The 18,133-nt window shown below is 47.7% G+C and overlaps 1 protein-coding gene across 1 annotated transcript in view; it reads right to left on the bottom strand.

The window, feature by feature from the left end:
* The window catches only part of LOC137433119 (uncharacterized), a 21,951-nt gene that overhangs the window by 2,776 nt on the left and 1,042 nt on the right, over positions 1–18,133 (bottom strand). Inside the window, exon 2 of the mRNA XM_068125574.2 lies at positions 7,518–7,682. The gene's annotated coding sequence lies outside the window, so the exon portion shown is untranslated. The remainder of the gene's footprint in view (positions 1–7,517; positions 7,683–18,133) is intronic.

Here is an 18,133-nt window from a genome sequence, read left to right on the forward strand (position 1 = left end):
AACGGACACTGGGTGTCGACAAAAACTCAGCTGGACATAGTCCAGTTGAGTTAAAAAGGAAAAAAAGCATCCATCTTTCCAAACATTCAAGACAGTACTTTTACAGTAAACTATTTTAGGCCTTTTCCTTCCAAAGTATTCACCAGCCTCCTCTTGGTTTGTAAATTGTTACATCTTTGTTTTTCCAGATATTTTTCAATCCTCACATCGCTGTTCTCCCCAATAATAAGCGGAATGACATCTCTTAAAGATGGTGAAATGGATTATAGAAACACTACTGAGAATTTCGTTAAGTTGAACACTCAAAAGACTAAAGAGATGATTTTTGACTTTAGGAAATCCAAACCTCAGTTACCTCCAGTCATGATCATCAATGTTGATATTCAGACTGTTCATTCCTATACGTATTCAGGCATAATCATTGATGATATTCTATCATGATCAGAACACTCTAAATAGCTGGTCTCCAAAGTACAACGGCACCTCTACTTCCTTCGGCAACTAAAATCATTTCGGATTGATAAAACCGTTATGAGGCTTATTGTGTTTCAGTATTTGAGATTGTTATCTTCCACTGTTGCTGTGTCTGGTTCAGTGAAGTCAAAAAGGTGATTTGGTAAAACTGCAGAGAGAAGCAAAACAGGCTGGAAAGATCCTCGGAGGAAATTTGGATCTAATTCATTTGTACCGTTTTCTGTTAGGGTTTTTAATGAAATTGGTGATAATAAAGGTGTGGTTAAGTCTGCTGATAACGGCTCGAACCGCGGATTGCTAAACCGCTCGGCAAATACCATCTTGTCCGTGGTTTCAAACGGTACTTGTCTCCCTGTTTTGCGGAGGGATTGATAAAGGTATTCAGGATAACACCTGGACCAATAACCCTGATCAATCCCACCCCGAAAAAGAGCGTTACAAGTACCAGGACCAGAGACGGCCGGCTCAACAGGCCAAGGGGATTAACCCCCCCCCCCCCACTTGCTAAGGGGAGTGCCGTCTCTGAGATCCGTAACAATTGGTGTCAGGAGTGGGATTTGGACCCGAAACAAATTTTTAATCCATCGAAAAAATTTGGTCAAAATTTGGAGCGGCCAAAATTTTATTTAATACCACCAAATTGAAGTCGTGCCATGGACGATCAAGGTGATCGGATGCCGGTAGGGGAGGTAGAAGAGGAGTTAGAGGCAACCCAGGACCCCAGGGAGGAGGAGAGCAAAGAGGGTGCGGTAGCGGGGGTTGCAGGCGCACAAGATGGCGGCGCCTCGCATGAGGTTAGAGGGGCACAAGATGGCACCTCGCACGTGGCCGCGGTAGCCGAGCCCGCTGTACTAGCGGGCTTTGACATGCAAGCCCTCATGGCGCAAATCATGAATGGATTGGAAAAGCTAAATGATAAGATAGATGCTCGGGTTAAGCAATTGGGAAACCAGATGCAAAAATGTGGGGAGAGCATACAAAAATGTGGGGAGAGCATGGATCGCATGTCGAGCGGGAGGGGCGCATCGGTACGCGACGAGGTAGCGCGGTTTGAGAAGCGCGGGGTGAGCGAGGGTGAGCAAAGCACAGCCGGGTGGGCCGGGATAGAAATCGCGACACGGGGTGTGAAAAACCCGACGGCCGCCGAATTGGACAGGGCAAATTCAGGTGCAGCGGCGGAAAAAGAATTAATTCAGAATGAAATGGTTATAGTTGGAATTGGGATTGAAGAGACGGCAGAGATAGGAATGGAATCGGAGAAAGTGATGGATAATGTGCAAAGTCCGTGCTCGCATCATGATGCCATGCTTGATCCTTATAAAGATTTGCAGGTGTTGGAGGAAGAAGAATCCCCAAGGTGAGATGGGCTGTGGATGGTGCTAAGAGGTTTTGCGGGAAGGTGTTTCGTGCAAAAATAATTTTCGCGCGCTTGGGATCAAGGTGTAACCCGGGCACTCGTAAAAGGTCCGTGGTGCGCGTTATGGATGGCACTAGCACCAGCACGCGTGTGAGGAAAAAGTGTGCGTCGAAGAGTGAGTGTGTTACAAAGTATGGAAGTGAAACCGAATGCGAGCGAGAATGCACGTCGGAGTGTAAGTGTGATGAGAGTGACGCAGAGAGTGAGATGGATGGAGAGAGTGTGCGAGAACGCACACCTGGGTTGGTTGTGGCGCGTGTGTGAGGGTGGGGGGGGGGGCACATCGGAGCGCGTGACTGGGTGGATGCAAGAGTGCACCCCCATGAGTGGTACGGAGTACGTACCGAGGGAGAGTGCGCAAGACGGTGCGCGAGGAGGTGTGTTAAGGAAGTGTGCGAACGACGAGTGTGCGCAAGAGGAGTGGTGTGTAACAGGGAGTGCGGTGGTGGAATGGACGGAGTGTGTGGGATGTACGAGAGGCGCTGAGATGCCGGGCTTGGTGAGTGTGAAAGGGGTCGCGTATGCATGTGAGCATGTGAGTAAGGCATCGATGTTAAACGGAGCAGCGGTTAGACCATCGTTTAACCGACGTGAGCTCTCGGTCCGTGCCGGGCTGTGGGTATTGCGGGAGCCGGCAGGGATCGGTGCAACGTCGCTTCTCTTTGGAGCGTCGTGCACGATCCGGGCCAGGCCCCACCCCACACGGTCGAGTCCGGGCTTTGCCGGGCAAGGCGACCGGCCGGGTTCGAGGGAAGGTAGGAGGGATCGGAACGGCGCCCCCTTGTGGTGGCGGCGTTCTACCCGGGCAAGGTTGGCCCATCGCGCTTGGGAGCGAAAGGCCCCGCGCCGGGATGGTGCTTTGAATCTCGGCCCAACCAAACCTCCTCCCCTGAACCGAATGCCGGACGGACCCAACCTGCAGGCGACCAAACCACCCGTATGCATTGCAAAGCCGAGCTTTGATAATGCATGGACGTACCGAGAGGCTCAAGTTTAAGGGACTGTAATGGCGATAGTGATAGTGTTATTGTTATTGTTTGAAATTGATAGGGAATTGGCTTGGAATTACTAGTGATTCGAAATTGGGGATAGAAAATAGGATTGGTAGTAATGATTGGCAAATTTGATTGGCAAAAATGATTGGCAGTAATGTTTGGCAAATTTGATTGGCAGGAATTGGATGGGCAAAATTGATAGTGGGAGATGCCCGATGTAGAGGGATGGTAAATCCACCATCCCTCCCATCCCCGGGCACATGAGCTATAGATTATGGGGTATGGCTGTACCAACTAGCCCGGGAGGGTTAGGATAATGGATTAGGGACCTAGAAATGACAATAGGTAACTGTAGAGTTAAGTAGCGACATCATACCGGTAAGAGGGGCCGTAGAGAGGTTAGATGGTTGTTAATGACGTGGTATGTGCAATAGTGTAAGGGATGACTGGGGATGCACTAAGTTAGAAGGGCACCAGGTAGTTTAGATGATGCAGTTGTGTTTGTGGTGAGAGTGATGAAATGAGGAATTGGTATGAAAGTGCACGGTCCTGCTGGTTATGAAATGAGGAATTGGTATGAAAGTGCACGGTCGTGCTGGTTATGAAATGAGGAATTGCTCGTGTGTGTGTGTGTGTGTGTGTGTGTGTGTGTGTGTGTGTGTGTGTGTGTGTGTGTGTGTGTGTGTGTGTGTGTGTGTGTGTGTGTGTGTGTGTGTGTGTGTGTGTGTGTGTGTGTGTGTGTGTGTGTGTGTGTGTGTGTGTGTGTGTGTGTGTGTGTGTGTGTGTGTGTGTGTGTGTAGCGCAGCGCATATTGAGCAGAGTATTGTGAAAGGGTGTGATTGTGCATTGTATGGAGTGAATGGTCCCGGAGGAAGGAGGGTGCAGGGAGAGCACCAGGTGTGATTGAACAGGTGTATGGAGAATGGTTGAATGAAATAACTGGTCTGGAGTAAATGGAGTATGGAATGGATGGTGTGGAGTGAGTATGGTGGAAAATGTGGAGTGGAAGTGCATGGTGTGAAGGTGTGAATGGGGGAAAGGTGGACCCCCCTTCACGAATACCCGGGGAGGGTAGTTTAACAGTTAGATAGTGGGTGTAGGTAAATTCTGGTGGATATTGGCATCTGTGGTGCGTGCGGCAGAATGAAGTGCTGGACGGGTGCATTGGTGAATCGAAATGGCTGGGCATGTGGCCTGTTAGTAAGTGTAATTGAATGGGCACTCCGCCACTGTGAGGATGTCGGCCAGGTGAGGCCGCAGGTAGGCTCTGGGAGCCGGTAGAGTTGTTCAGTGGGGCCCGAGGATCCGGAGGACGGACCCGGGTAGCCCAGTGCCAGAGAGGGCACCGGGGAGGGTAAGTGTCAGGGAGGGCCTTCACCAGTTAGATAGGTTAGGGTGAGGAGCAGGTAAGCTCGGGAGGCAACTACAGTGGCGGAGGTGTGTAGACCTGCTGGGAGCGCCACACGACCCAGCCCGGAAATTGTGCGAGGGCACAGGGTGTTGAATCGGGGGAGTGAGACCCCAAATTGGAGAGCGCCACAGATGGTCAGTGGGAATTGGTTTTTAGAACCGCATCGAGTAAAGTGGCCAATGGTTTTGCAGGGAAAGACCCCGGGTAGTGTAAACGTGTGTTAATGTCATTTAGAAGGTAGATAGAATTGAAATCTCCTCGCACCATCTACATCCACTCACCGGAGGTGATGACAGTGCTCCACACCATGCCATGGTTCTTTTTGTGCAAATGTTTTGGGATGTAAGACGCATCATGACGTGAGGGTGACATTGTGCTTGACGTTCCATCTCTTCCTCCTTAAGAGGGATTGATGATGAATTGGGTGGTGGCAAATTTGTTTTAGATGGGAGTAATAAGAAATTGGGAGTGGGGACGAATTTGCTTTAAGGGGAGATATGGGGAAGACAGGACGGGTAGTGACGAATCTGTAAAGCTGTAAATTTTGTAAATACGGGGTAAGGGGCAAGGGTAGAGTAGGTGACGGGGGGGTGGGCGGGGGGGTGACGTACGATAGGGATGGGCTTTCTCCGCTCGCTCCCCATGCGCACCTCACTCTGCATTGCCTTATTTTAATGTGTACTCTTGCGCCCTTACCCATCGCTAACTCTGCTTTGTCTTCCTCCCCACCCATGGACCGTGGTCTTGGGCACTGAGGGAAAAGTGTGCAGGCGTTGCAGTTGTGTGCCCGCATTCCCGCTGCCAGCTGCCTGGACCGATGCGCCACTTTATGGACCGCACGACTTGCGGCCTAAGCACCACTTTATGGACCGCACGTTTCTGCGGCCAAGCACCTCACATATGGACCACACGTTTGTGGCATGACCCCTCTGCTGGGACCGGCCATTGTGGCCAGAAGTCTTCGCTTGTGGACCTCGGTGAGGTCGCACTAAGCCATGCAGGTGGACCACCATAGTTGGCCCCTGCTGGCCATAATTAAAAGAAAAACGGACACGTTTTGTGCTTTTTGTTTTATTATCCACCAAATAGCCCGCAAGCAAGAACAGCAAGAAAGAGCAACATCACGACCATCGGCCCGGCAGAGCGGAGAAGACGTCGGACACCATCTTATTGACATTGGAATGCATGACTGTGCACTGGATGGTGCTTTGATGGTGCTTGTTATTGGTGCTTTGGTGCTTTTTGGTGTTTTTGGTGCTTGCATGCTCGGGGATGTATTGCAATATCAATTCTGCATGCTCGGGGATGCATTGCAATATCAATTCTGCATCCCCAGGCATGTGAGGGTGGTGTATCGATGGTGCAGTGCAGTGCATGATTTTCCTCCCTCCCGCAGGATTCTATTTGCTTCCCAAGAAAGACAGGTCCTGGGTTGCAGTGTAAATACAAATGGTGTCTTGTAAATAATGCTCCCCACCGGCTTAATGTATAGTTTGAGAATAATTCCGCAATTCGGTTATTCTGTGGGTGTGGGTCTGTTAGGTAGGATGCAACGTAGCAGGGGGACATACTTAATTGTTTTTAAAACTGTCGCACTCAGGGTAAGGTTAATAGTAGAGGGTAACTACATCTGAGTGTCACATTAAGTTAAAGTTTTGTCGGCCCGGCACGTGCCTGGAGGAATGAGGGTGCTGTGTTGGGGTTTTGAGAACCCTGCACTTAGTAAATTGTTGTTAATATACCCTTTGTAATTCTCTGTGTCAATACCTCCATTTCTTGTTAAGGTCAAAGGTCACCCCCTAGTTAGTCCATGAACAACACGTAGCGAACCATAGGCCCTCTTCGTAGTTATTTCATTATTATGTGTTTCAGGTAATGCTGTGTTTCCAATAGTTGAATCTGCGTTGCATTAATCAAATAAGATAGGTCCCTTTCGTTCCCTTCAAAAGCGGTGCGAGTGGTTTGCTATCCCCACAAGACGCCATTGCCATGTGCTCCATCTCGGAGTAAAAGGGGGAGGAGCCACCAGAACGGGCGTGGTACGTCGTCGTCATCAGACGTGGAGTCAGTCAGCCCTGACCGGCCAACCAGCACCGCGGTGAGCCAACCGGTAGGCGTGTTCTCGGAGCTGGCGGCTTGATACGGCCGACAGCAATAAAAGCAACTGCGAGGGACTGCTTACAGAGACGTGTGAGGAGGTTCATGAGAGAGGAGGGAGAGAGGAGCACCGAGCAGCTTGTTGCACACGAGCATCGTTGGAGTGGAAGAGTCAGTGCGCTTGGATCGCCAAGACAGCGGCAACATAAACCGCGCTGCCTGCCGGGTTTTCGCCGCTGAAACCAGATACGTGGGTCCGCCGCCGGCTGCTCGTTTTCCAGCCCGGAGTGTGGATTTGAAGCGGACCTCCTCCCTGAGCTTTTCCTCCGAACCTTTGTCCAGCCATTCCTGCCTGCAAGTCCCTTTGTCGTGTAAGTCTGGTGTCTGTCCTTTTTGTTGTCTGGGGTTCAATAATTAAGACTGTTTTCAGGCTGCCCTGTGTATCTTCTTCTTCTTCTTCTTCTCCTTGTAAATGCCCTTTTTTCGTTTTCCTCTTATATGTAGATAGTAATAAACCCGTGTTCCTTCTTACCTTTGGTTTCTTTCTCATTCGATCGATTTCGTCCCTTCTTTCATTTGAATATACGTGGCACGATTTGGTCAACCGCTTTATAATCGGGGTTTAGTCTGCTGATAACGGCTCGAACCGCGGATTGCTAAACCGCTCGGCAAATACCATCTTGTCCGTGGTTTCGAGTGGTACTTGTCTCCCTGTTTTGCGGAGGGATTGATAAAGGTATTCGGGATAACACCTGGACCAATAACCCTGATCAATCCCACCCCGCAAAAGAGCGTTACAAGTACCAGGACCAGAGACGGCCGGCTCAACAGGCCAAGGGGATTAACCCCCACCCCCCTTGCTAAGGTGAGTGCTGTCTCTGAGATCCGTAACAATATATTAGGATGTCTCGTTTTTCCCACTCTGTTGTCATTTTCTCGATCCCTATGCATGCTTCTTTGAAATATGCATTTGTCTTTCCTAGCTTGTTGTTGGAAGTTGGTATGTAGCTGCATAACTACTTACAGTGAATCAAGTCCCCCTGGGGAACCCTCTCGTTGTGTTGCATTGAGTGGGGTATTCTAAAGGCTCACTTTAAGTGGATAATGTCCTCTCTTGATGTACCTTTGGTTTTCATCTCTTCTTCTGTCTGCAATATTTAATGACCCTTCTGACACCATTTAGTCTTCTTCTTTCCACCTGCTTTTGAGATGTTTTTGGCCTCTTCTCTTACAATGGCTTCAACATCTTGCCTCAATTCATCTTTCATTCTCTCAACCAAATGCAGCTCTGCAAAATTAAAAAAAAAAACTTTTATTGCATATTGTTTATACATTTTCAAGGTCATATCGTGACCAGAGTTTTTTTTTCACCTTTTTCAATTTGACTTATAGTTTTGCTGCACGGAGTTCATGATGTGTCCTGCAGTCTTTGACTGGCAGAGTCGTGACAGATTGCACAGCAGTTCTCCATCTCATCTTGATTAAATAATTGTAATCAATCTGATGTCTATGTTGCTCATCATGTGTACAGTCTCCACTTGGATTGTTTGAACCATGTGTTTGCTATTACGAGCTCATTCTCCAACCAGAATGTTCACCCGTGAACTTTATATCACTGTAGAGATTATATAAAATAACCACAAAGCCAAAACTCACAGATCAATGCCCTTCACTCACTATTTCGTTCTTTCATTCGTTTTACCCAGGGGTGTAGTCCAGCCAGAGCACACCGGAGCGGTGCTCTGGCACGTCAATCCATCAAAGGCAAAGCTTAGCTCCGCAAGAGTTAAAACAAACAAACAAAAAAAACACCCACATTCACGATCGGTTGAGTTATTGTGCTTTGTGTGCTTTCATGGCCAAATAATATGGATCAAACCTTGGATATGTCAATACGTTGGACACTTTGTCTAAGGAGCGATGTTATAACAATACAGGTTATAGGCAACACAGACCCGGATGAATCGCTGAATACAACAAGGTCCAGAAGCAAGATAAACTTTCCAACCATTTTATATCCAGATTTCATGAATTATCTTATGTTTACAAAAAGTATTTACACCCTGGAAGACGTGACAGCATGGAAAACTTTGGATGCCTAATTTGGTGGATCAGTGAGTGATGTGGCTGCTCTTGTGAAGAAAGGCGATCACGTTGTACAAGGTGGGCCTATAACAGATCAATCATACGGACTTGTGTTGACAGAGCAGATAATCATGTTATATAGCCTACTGTATATTATCATGCTTATCTGCTCTGCCATCTCCTTCAGTACTCTCGGATGTCCATCCACCCCCAAAGCTTTATTTTGTTTTGTCAATTCCAAGAAAGAAACCAACTAAACAAATCATGCTAGCAGACTGGATACCCAGCTTAACACCATCTGTGGGCCCAGATTAGACAGCTTTGAGGCAAGTGTGTGTACCTCTAGGCTATTCTACCAGCCCTTACCACGTGGGACTAAATAAATAAAAACTTCTCTATTTCTTAAAACGAGTACACTCGTTCCCTATGGGAGAGACAGGAAGGGTCATTATTCTCTGGTGTATATAGATTACAGTAGATCTTTACAGTAGATCTAGGGTCAGGCCTCGAGAACATCGGGGGTGTGTTCAGTTACCAAGTTTCTTTCAGATCAATCGCTTAAGCATTCATGGAAGGACTCCATTTTAACCTGTTGAAAAGGAACGGCAGGCTTGGCAAGCGCTAGCTCGCTGCTTGGTAACATCCTGGATTTCTTCCCTTTCAGTTCAGTGTTAAGCGGCAGTAGCGAGCGTTTCAAAAGGTAATCATACGCGTTTGTGGTTTATAATATTTTTACTTCCAGTAAGGGTTTTCCACGACACGGCATGATAAGCTATTTATTCACATTTATACAGCATTTGTCCGAGGAGGAAACCTCTTGGGGAAAGCGGATATTATTAGTATTAATATTGTTTTGTAATAACAATAATATTGTTGCGGATTCAGGGGTCGGCGCTCCCCTTATCAAGGGGGGGTTAATCCCCTTGTCTTTTAAGCTGGCCGTCCCCCAATCCTGGAAATTATGACGCTCCTCCCGGTCGGAATCAGCTAGGGTGATTGGTCAATGAAGTCCCAAATACTCTACTTACTAACCCCGACCGCGAGCAGGGAAATAACTCCCGCTCGAGCCACGGATAAGATGGAATATTGCCGAGCGGTTAGCAATCCGCGATCCGAGCCGTTAACAAATGACTAAACCCGATCCTGAGCGGTTTCCAAATCGTGCCACAGGTACTCAATTGAGAGAAAGGACGGAGGCGATCGAATAAGCGGAAACCAGAGTAAGGGAAGAACAAAGAGTGGGTTTATTAATTATGTACAAAAACCCAAAGAGGAAACGAAAGCATGTACAAGAAGAAGAAGAAACAAAAGGACATAGGGCAAGCTTATCTATACAGTCTTAACTTATCACGACCCCAGGACAAACAGACAGACTCACACGGAATTGTAGTGGTAGGGGGCTCGCGCTGGCGCTTATATTACGTGCTTCAAGATTAATCCGCGCGCTGGGAAACCACGCCTCCAGCGAGCTCACCTCAGCCCTGGTTAAAGTTGGTTGGCGAGGGCTCACCGGCTCCGCCCTTGACGGCGAGTTGACAGGGCCACGCCTCGTTCCCGGCGCTCCGCCCCCTTCTCCCTCGAGCTTGACCACGTGGTTAGCGGCGTTGGTTTGAGCAGAAGCTCAGCGAGGCAGCGAACGCTGCTGGCAAGCGAAGGCGCGTTACAGAATTGGGAGAGAGGTTGGCAAAATGGCCAGAATGGATTGGGACCTATCTTATTTGATTAATGCAACGCAGATTCAACTATTGGGAACACAGCCTTATCTGAAACACATATTAAGGAAATAACTGAAAGTCCTATGGTGTCCTACGTGTTGCTGTGGCCTAACTATGGGTGCAACCTTTAACCTTATTAAATGATGGAATATTATTTACAAGTATTTACAAAGTGAGGGGTTCTCAAAACCACAACACTATTATGCTATTATCTTTAGTGTTGTTATTGCTCTTGTTATTAGAAGCCGTATTGGGAAAAAATGCCATGATAAGCTATTTTATACAGATATACACCTCAACATGCAACCCCCGTGGAGAGTGGGGGAGGGGGTGGGGGGGGAGAAGGGGGGAAGTTAAATCGCTGCAACCTCCATTGTGTGACCCGAAGACTCCCTTGTCAAGTTTGGTTGCAATTAGATAAGTAACAAAATGACACATCGTTTTGTTGAAAATGGTGACTTTTTATTAAAAGGGGGTTCTGGTGGGGTTATGTGTGTGTGTGCGTGTATACGTTTGTGTGTGTGTGTGTGTGTGTGCGTGTATACGTTTGTGTGTGTGTGTGTGTGTGTGTGTGTGTGTGTGTGTGCATGTACGTGTGTGTATGTATGTGTATGTATTATGTGTATGTGTTATGTGTATGTATTATATGTATGTGTGTGTATATTATGTGTATGAGTGTATGTATTATGTGTATGTGTTACGTGTTTGTATTATATGTATGTGTGTATGTGTAGGTATGTGTGTATATTATGTGTATGTGTATGTTTTATGTGTATGCAATATGCATGTCTATGTGTGTGTGTATTATGTGTATGTGTTATGTGCATGTATTATGTGCATGTGTGTATTATGTGCATGTATTATGTGTATGTGTATGTATTATGTGTATGTATTATGTGTTTGTATTGTCCTGTGATTCCCCTTGGTGAAGACCGGAAAATCACGGATAGCCAAAGCCAGCTTTAACTCCAAAGGCGTTCAGTTCCAATAGCGGATTTTATATCTACATGCGGGGGGGAAGAAAGAAGAAGAAGAAGCTGGAAGATTTTACCTGAGCGATCCGCCGAGCAGCCTTCAACCCTGCAAAAGTAACTTAAACGAAAACCCGGGTTTAAAATGTACAGTGAAAATAATACAAGGCTTTATTGCCATGGATGCCGATAACAAGAAAACGCGCCGGTTACTAAATAGGGTTCCTATGTGGAGTGCTCCCAGACCAGACGTCTAACACGGACAAAGGGAAAATAAATGGAAATGAATGGGTGTGTGGCTTAATTGTGGCACTCAAATCAATTGGCGCCTTGGCAGCGATTGTCCAGCCCCGAGCGCGCACTCCGGACGTGGCTCCGATGTTGGCGGGAAGAAGGCCTCGACGCGCCCTTGGTGACTAGGCCTCGAAGGCCTCCCGCATGAAGCGAACGAGTGGGCGTGTAGCCGGCTCCCCTGGTGTGTCCGTCCTCAGGTGTTCGGCACAGGAACTGCGATGCACCCAACGTCCGTATCAGAAAGGAGAGAGAGTCGAGGGTGAAGGAAGGCGTGAGGGCAAGAGGTCGAGGTAGAGGAATCGCGAGAGCAGTAGGGAACGAGGTCCGGGCACGAAGAGATCCAAAAACGATAGGGGCAAAATGCCGGCAGCCTTGGTTTTTACGTCCTGCGTCCTGACGTCATCGGTCCTCCCTTCCAATGCCCGCAGGCCATGCAACCCAGGTTCAGCTCTCTCCCAATCAGCGAGTTGCCCGCCTATGTGACGCAATCCGCCTCTCTCCACCAATCCCCGCAGGCCAACCGCCACAGCCTTAGCTCTCCACCAATGGCCGCGTCGCCTCTCCCTCATGCCATCAGTCGGTGGCCAATCGGTGCGTCGCTTCTCCCCCTACCAATCGGCGGGCTTCATCCTGCCTCGTTTATTCCTCTTGGTCAACTCCCACCCAATGGGTCCTTCTGGGCATGGCTCTCGGCCTGCCTGTGCTATGTGTGTTGCTATACAAGTTGGTGCTGGAGCTGGCCTCGGTTCCATCGGCAGTGCTCCAAACTGGCTTCCGGTGAGTTTTATTGTAGGGGAGAATTTAATTAGTATGTCTGGTGCTTTTAATGGTGGAATTCCTCACTCGTGTTTATGTGTGGTGCCATAAGGGGCAAAGGATAGATCACAGAGGTTTGACTAACAGGGGAATTAACATAATCCCTACACTAGTTAACACGCCCCATTCCTCGTAATCGGGACAAATATACACTTAATCCGACATTCGGGCTAAACAGGTCCCTGACTTATGTACATCGAAGTGGTTCTTCCTACCCACAATCATCAGAGCACCTACCTATGCAGATCTACCTGAATCTATATATCACTACCCCAAAATTCATCAGTATTATATGTTTGTGTTATGTGTATGTATTATGTGTATGTGTGTGTATTATGTGTATGTATTATGTGTATGTGTGTATTATGTGTATGCATTATATGTGTGTATTATGTGTATGTGTGTGTATTATATGTATTATGTGTATGTGTGTATTATGTATGTGTATTGTTATGAATTTTGGGGTAGAGTAATATATAGATTCAGGTAGATCTGTATAGGTAGATGCTCCGTTGATCGGGGGTAGGAAGAACCATTTTTATGTACAGAAGTCAGGAACCTGTTCAGCCCGGATGTTGGATTAAGCTAGTATATTTGTGGTCATACGAGGATGGCCTTGTGCTAATTATCGTAGGGATTATGTTAATTCCCCTGTTCGTGAGACCATGTGATTTATCCTTCGTCCCGTATGGCAACACAATAGACACGTAGAGCAGGAAAGGCCCAAAAGCACCACACACACTAATTAAATCCCCCCCCACAATAAAACTCACCAGAAGCCAGGTCGGGGCACTGCCGATGGAACCGCAGCCAGCTACATCACCAACTTGTATAGCAACACACATTGTTCAGGCCGGTTGAGTGGTCGAGGGGTTTGATGGGGAGATCACACCAATGGGCGGGAGTTGACCAACCAAAGGCCAGAGTAAGGAAGGACTTGTGATTGGCCTGGGGCGGAGCAAGAAGCGATCCGCTGATTGGTGGAAGGAAGCGACGTACTGATTGGCCACCAACCAATGGCATGAGAGAGAAGTGACGTGGCCATTGGTGGAGAACTGAACCTGTGGTGTTGGCCAGCAGGGATTGGTGGAGAGAAGCGGAGGACATCACGAGGGAATGATAAAAAGTGGGGAGAGACTGACATTTTCCTTCTTTTGCTTGGACCTTCTGCTTGACCTGGACTCTCTCTCTCTGCTCTTTTGCCTTCTCTCTCGCTTGCAACCTCACGCCATCGACTCTCTCCTCTTGGTATCGGACATTGGCGAGCAATGGTGTGCGGGACGTGACCTACAGCCAGAACGAGGGGAGCGGCGGATCGTTCGCTCACTCACGCGACCTGCCTGGAGGGGGGCGTGGACGTGCCGCGAGCACATGAGGGAACGGAGGTCCAGCAGCGTGGGAACGGGCGGTTCCTGCCAATGACCGGGCGGTTCCCGCCAACAGACCGGACACCCCGAGGAGACCCGGTTGAGCCAAGCATACGCACGCGCGCGCGCGCGCACACACACACACACACACACACACACACACACACACACACACACACACACACACACACACACACACACACACACACACCTATTATTTTCATATATTCTTCCCTTGTGTGTGTTATAAGTCTGGTGTGGGAGTGCTCCGTTTTAGGACATTTATTTAACCGGTGCGTTTCCTTGTTATCAGGTTCCGTAAATAAATCCATTTATTATTTTCCCCTGCACATTTTAACCCGTTCCCATTTGAGTTACTTTTCGCAGGGTGAGGACATCAGCGAGGCCGTCCAGGTAAAAGCTTGCAGCTTCTTCTTTCTTCCTCTCACGTGTAGATATAAAATCCGCTATTGAACAATGCCTTGAAGTAACGCTCAATTGCTATTCGTGATTTCCCAGTCTTCACCGAGGGGAATCACGTGACAGTATTATGTGTCTGTGTTTATTATGTGTATAATATGTGTATATGTATTATGTGTATGTGTGTGTATTATGTGTATGTGTGTGTATTATGTGTATGTGTGTGTACTGTGTATTATGTGTATGTGTGTGTATGATGTGTACTAGCAACGGTACCCGCCCTATGGGCCGGGCTTCAATTGGAAGGCCCAAATGAAAAGGCAAAATATCAGAAATTGAAGGCTTTTTTTATTTTAAACGATTCATATAAACATCCGTTGAATAATATCACACGCAAATCATCAAAATCTAAACAGTACATGGCCCCATTTTGAAAAAAAAATTGAATTCTGCAAAACGGAAGTGGCCACTACACGTCTTTCTTAGTCGCACGTTGATGTGTGAAGATGGACGCCGAATCTGTAACATGGAAGCGGCCGCTGCACATGTTTCTCAGTCGCTTGGCACACGCTGCCATGTTACTTCGGAGCTGCACGTTTATATAGGAAGAGTTCGTCAGGAGTCGATCTACTCTCTCCTGGTACGTAGAATAAATAGTATTTGTCGAATTTCAACGAAAGCCACATCACTGTTCATATCGGTAAATATTATTCCATTGTGTTTGGAAAAACTGGAAAATTGGAAAACTTGGAAAACCAATATAGCCGATTTTACTCCCAGGGGTATCAGGAATACCCACCCAAAATATCGTTGCGATCGGTTGAGCCGTTTTTGCAGTACCTTTGAACGGACGGACGGACGGACAAGGACATTTGGTGAATTATAGTGAGGTTATGTGTTTGTGTGTGTATATGTGTTATGTGCATGTGTGTACTGGTGTGTACCCCGGTTTAGAATATGTACACCGTATCCCTGCACGTCGTAAGAGGCGACGAAAAGGGTTGGCGTCAGGAAGGGCATCTGGCCATAAAAACATTGCCTCAAAAAAGAACCATGACAATCACAATTACATATGGGCAGGGTACAGCCCGAAGTACCCTGTGGGGGACCCCACTCCCTCTCAAAACCAAGGTGGGGAGCCCGATCGAAGCAAGGGTGGAAATCACTCCATTTATGACGACGAAACGTCTGATGCCCGACGTGGAGATCGGTTTCTGAGGTTTGGGACATGGAATGTAGGGACAATGACAGGGAGATCAGGAGAAGTGGTGGAAGTATTGGTCAGAAGAAGAGTGGACATATGTTGTGTGCAGGAGACGAGATGGAAGGGAAGTGGTGTGAGAATGGTGAAGGGTAGGCAGGGACAGAAATACAAGTTTGTGTGGCAAGGGTGCCCGGAAGGCATGGATGGTGTTGGTGTCCTGTTTTCTGAGGAGTTTGTAGACAGTGTGGTGAGTGTGACTAGAGTGAGTGATAGGTTGATGATGGTGAAAATGATGATTGGAAAGCTCTTGGTGAACGTCATCTCGGGATATGCTACACAGGTTGGTCGGAGCGATGAAGAGAAGGACAAGTTCTGGTGTGCGATAGAGAAGCTGATGGAAAACGTGAAAGATGAGGAAGTAGTTGTGGTAGGAGGAGACCTAAATGGACATGAGGGAAGGAGTATGGGCGGTTTTGAGGGAGTTCATGGGGGTTACGGATATGGTGTGAGAAATGGAGAAGGTGAAAGAATTTTGGAGTTTGCTGATGGAGCTGATTTGTTGATTTGTAATACTCAGTTCCAGAAAGAGGATAATGAGCTTGTTACATACACATCAGGTGGGTCGACGACAACCGTTGACGACCTGCTGGTGCGTAGGCGAGATAGGGGGCACCACCGGGACACAAAAATGATCCCGGGGGAGTAGGCTGTTTCACAGCACCACTTGGTTGTCTGCGACATAGGGGTGAAAGGTGCGAGGAGAGCTCGGCGGGTGAAGTACCAACCGAGAATGAAGGTGTGGAGGTTGAAAGAGGTGACAGTGAGGGAGGCATTAAAAGAGAGGCTGAGTATGGTCGAGGATGATGTGGTTGAGCTTGAAAGTGCTTGGATGTCAATGAAAGATAGTCTGTTGGGAGCCGTTGGTGAGGTATGTGGATGGACAAAAGGACCAAGGAGGCACTCGGAAACATGGTGGTGGGATGATGAAGTTGGAAAGAAGATTGACAGGAAGACGAAAAAGTTCATGGAGTGGCAGAAGGCGAAGGGTATGGGGGAAGAAAAGGCAGAGCATGAAAGTTATAAGGCAGCCAAGAAGGTTGCAAAGAAAGAGGTAGCAAAGGCGCAGGAGGCATGTAGGAAAATGTGCGGAGAACGCTTGGATTTGGAAGAGGGTCAGAGAGCGGTATTCAGGATTGCAAAGCAGATAGCAAAAGGGAGGTGTGATGTGATGTGATGGGGGTGAGTTGCTTGAAGGATGAAGTGGGACAAATCGTTGTGGACCCAGATGAAATTAAAGGAAGATGGAAGAGATATATGGAAATACTGTTGAATGCAGAGAATGAATGGGATGGCAACAGAGTCGAGAGTAACCCAGTTTTAGGACCGGCGGAGAAGATAACCGAGAAGGAAGTTGAGGAAGCGATAAAAGAAACAAAGAGGAGCCGACGGGAGTTGTGGGAGATATGTTGAAGGCAGCGGGAAATTGGGGTGTGAAGAGAATGACAGAGATCTGCAATCTGGTGGTGAAAGAAGGCCGCATTCCAGTGGATTGGGAACTGAGTACCCTCGTCCCTCTATACAAGGGGAAAGGTGACCCTCTGGACTGTGGCTCGTATCAAGCGATAAAGTTATTGGAGCATGGAATGAAGGTATTGGAAAGGGTGTTGGAGAGGAGGATAAGGAAGAAAGTGAAGATTGACGAAATGCAGTTTGGATTTATGCCAGGAAGAGGAACGACAGACACGCTTTTTATTGTGAGGCAGTTGCAGGAGAAGTACATGGAGAAGAGGAAGAAGTTGTTTCTTGGGTTTGTTTTATCTGGAGAAAGCATTCGATAGGGTTCCACGTGAAGTAGTGACATGAGCATTGAGGAAGTTAGGAGTGGAGGAATGGTTGATCAGAGTAGTGATGGCAATGTACAAAAGAGCGCGCACAGCTGTATGGACGAAGGACGGGAACAGTGGTGAGTTTGAGGTGAAGGTGGGAGTGCATCAGGGGTCGGTACTAAGTCCACTACTATTTGTAGCTGTGATGGAGTGCTGGCTCGGAACGTAAAGGAGGGTTTACCGTGGGAGTTGTTGTATGCAGATGATCTGGTGTTGATTGCAGAAAGTATGGATGGACTGAAGGAGAAGATGAACATGTGGAAGGAATGTATGGAGACAAAAGGTCTGAAGGTGAAAATCGGAAAAACGAAGGTGATGGCAAGTGGTAAAGCATGTGGTGAGGTGGAAAGAGCTGGGAAGTGGCCGTGTGCTGTGTGCAGGAAGGGTGTCAAAGAATTCCATTCAATGTACAATGTGCGCTGAGTGGGATCATCAAAAATGTAGTGGTTTGAGAGGGTCATTAACCAGTGTGGCAGCTACATTCAAGTGTAAGGTGTGCACAGAGGGACCTGCAGATGGAGGAAATGTGGAGTTGGATCTTGGAGACGGCATGAAGCTGGAAGGTGTGAAAACATTTTGTTACCCAGGAGACATGCTGAATGGAGAAGGTGGATCAGACTCGGCAACGGTTGCTAGAGTGAGATGTGCATGGAAGAAGTTTCGAGAATCGAGTGGCATGCTGACGAGGAGGGGAGTGTCGTTGAAGCTGAAGGGAAAGGTGTATGCTGTATGTGTGAGAAGTGTTATGATTTATGGGAGCAAGACATGGGTAATGAACGTTGAGCAGCAACGAAGGCTGGAAAGGGTGGAAATGTGAATGGTTTGGTGGATGTGTGGAGTATCGTTGAGAGAGAGGAAGACAAATGATGAATTGCGAAAGATGATGGGAATAGAGCCTGTGATTGATGCTGTGAAGAGAAACAGTTTGAGATGGTTTGGTCATGTGTTGAGGAAGGATGAAAGTGACTGGTTGAGAAGAGT

Source organism: Myxine glutinosa, chromosome 8 (assembly GCF_964187855.1).
Source record: "Myxine glutinosa chromosome 8, kmMyxGlut1.1, whole genome shotgun sequence".
NCBI classification, from domain to species: Eukaryota; Metazoa; Chordata; class Myxini; order Myxiniformes; family Myxinidae; genus Myxine; species Myxine glutinosa.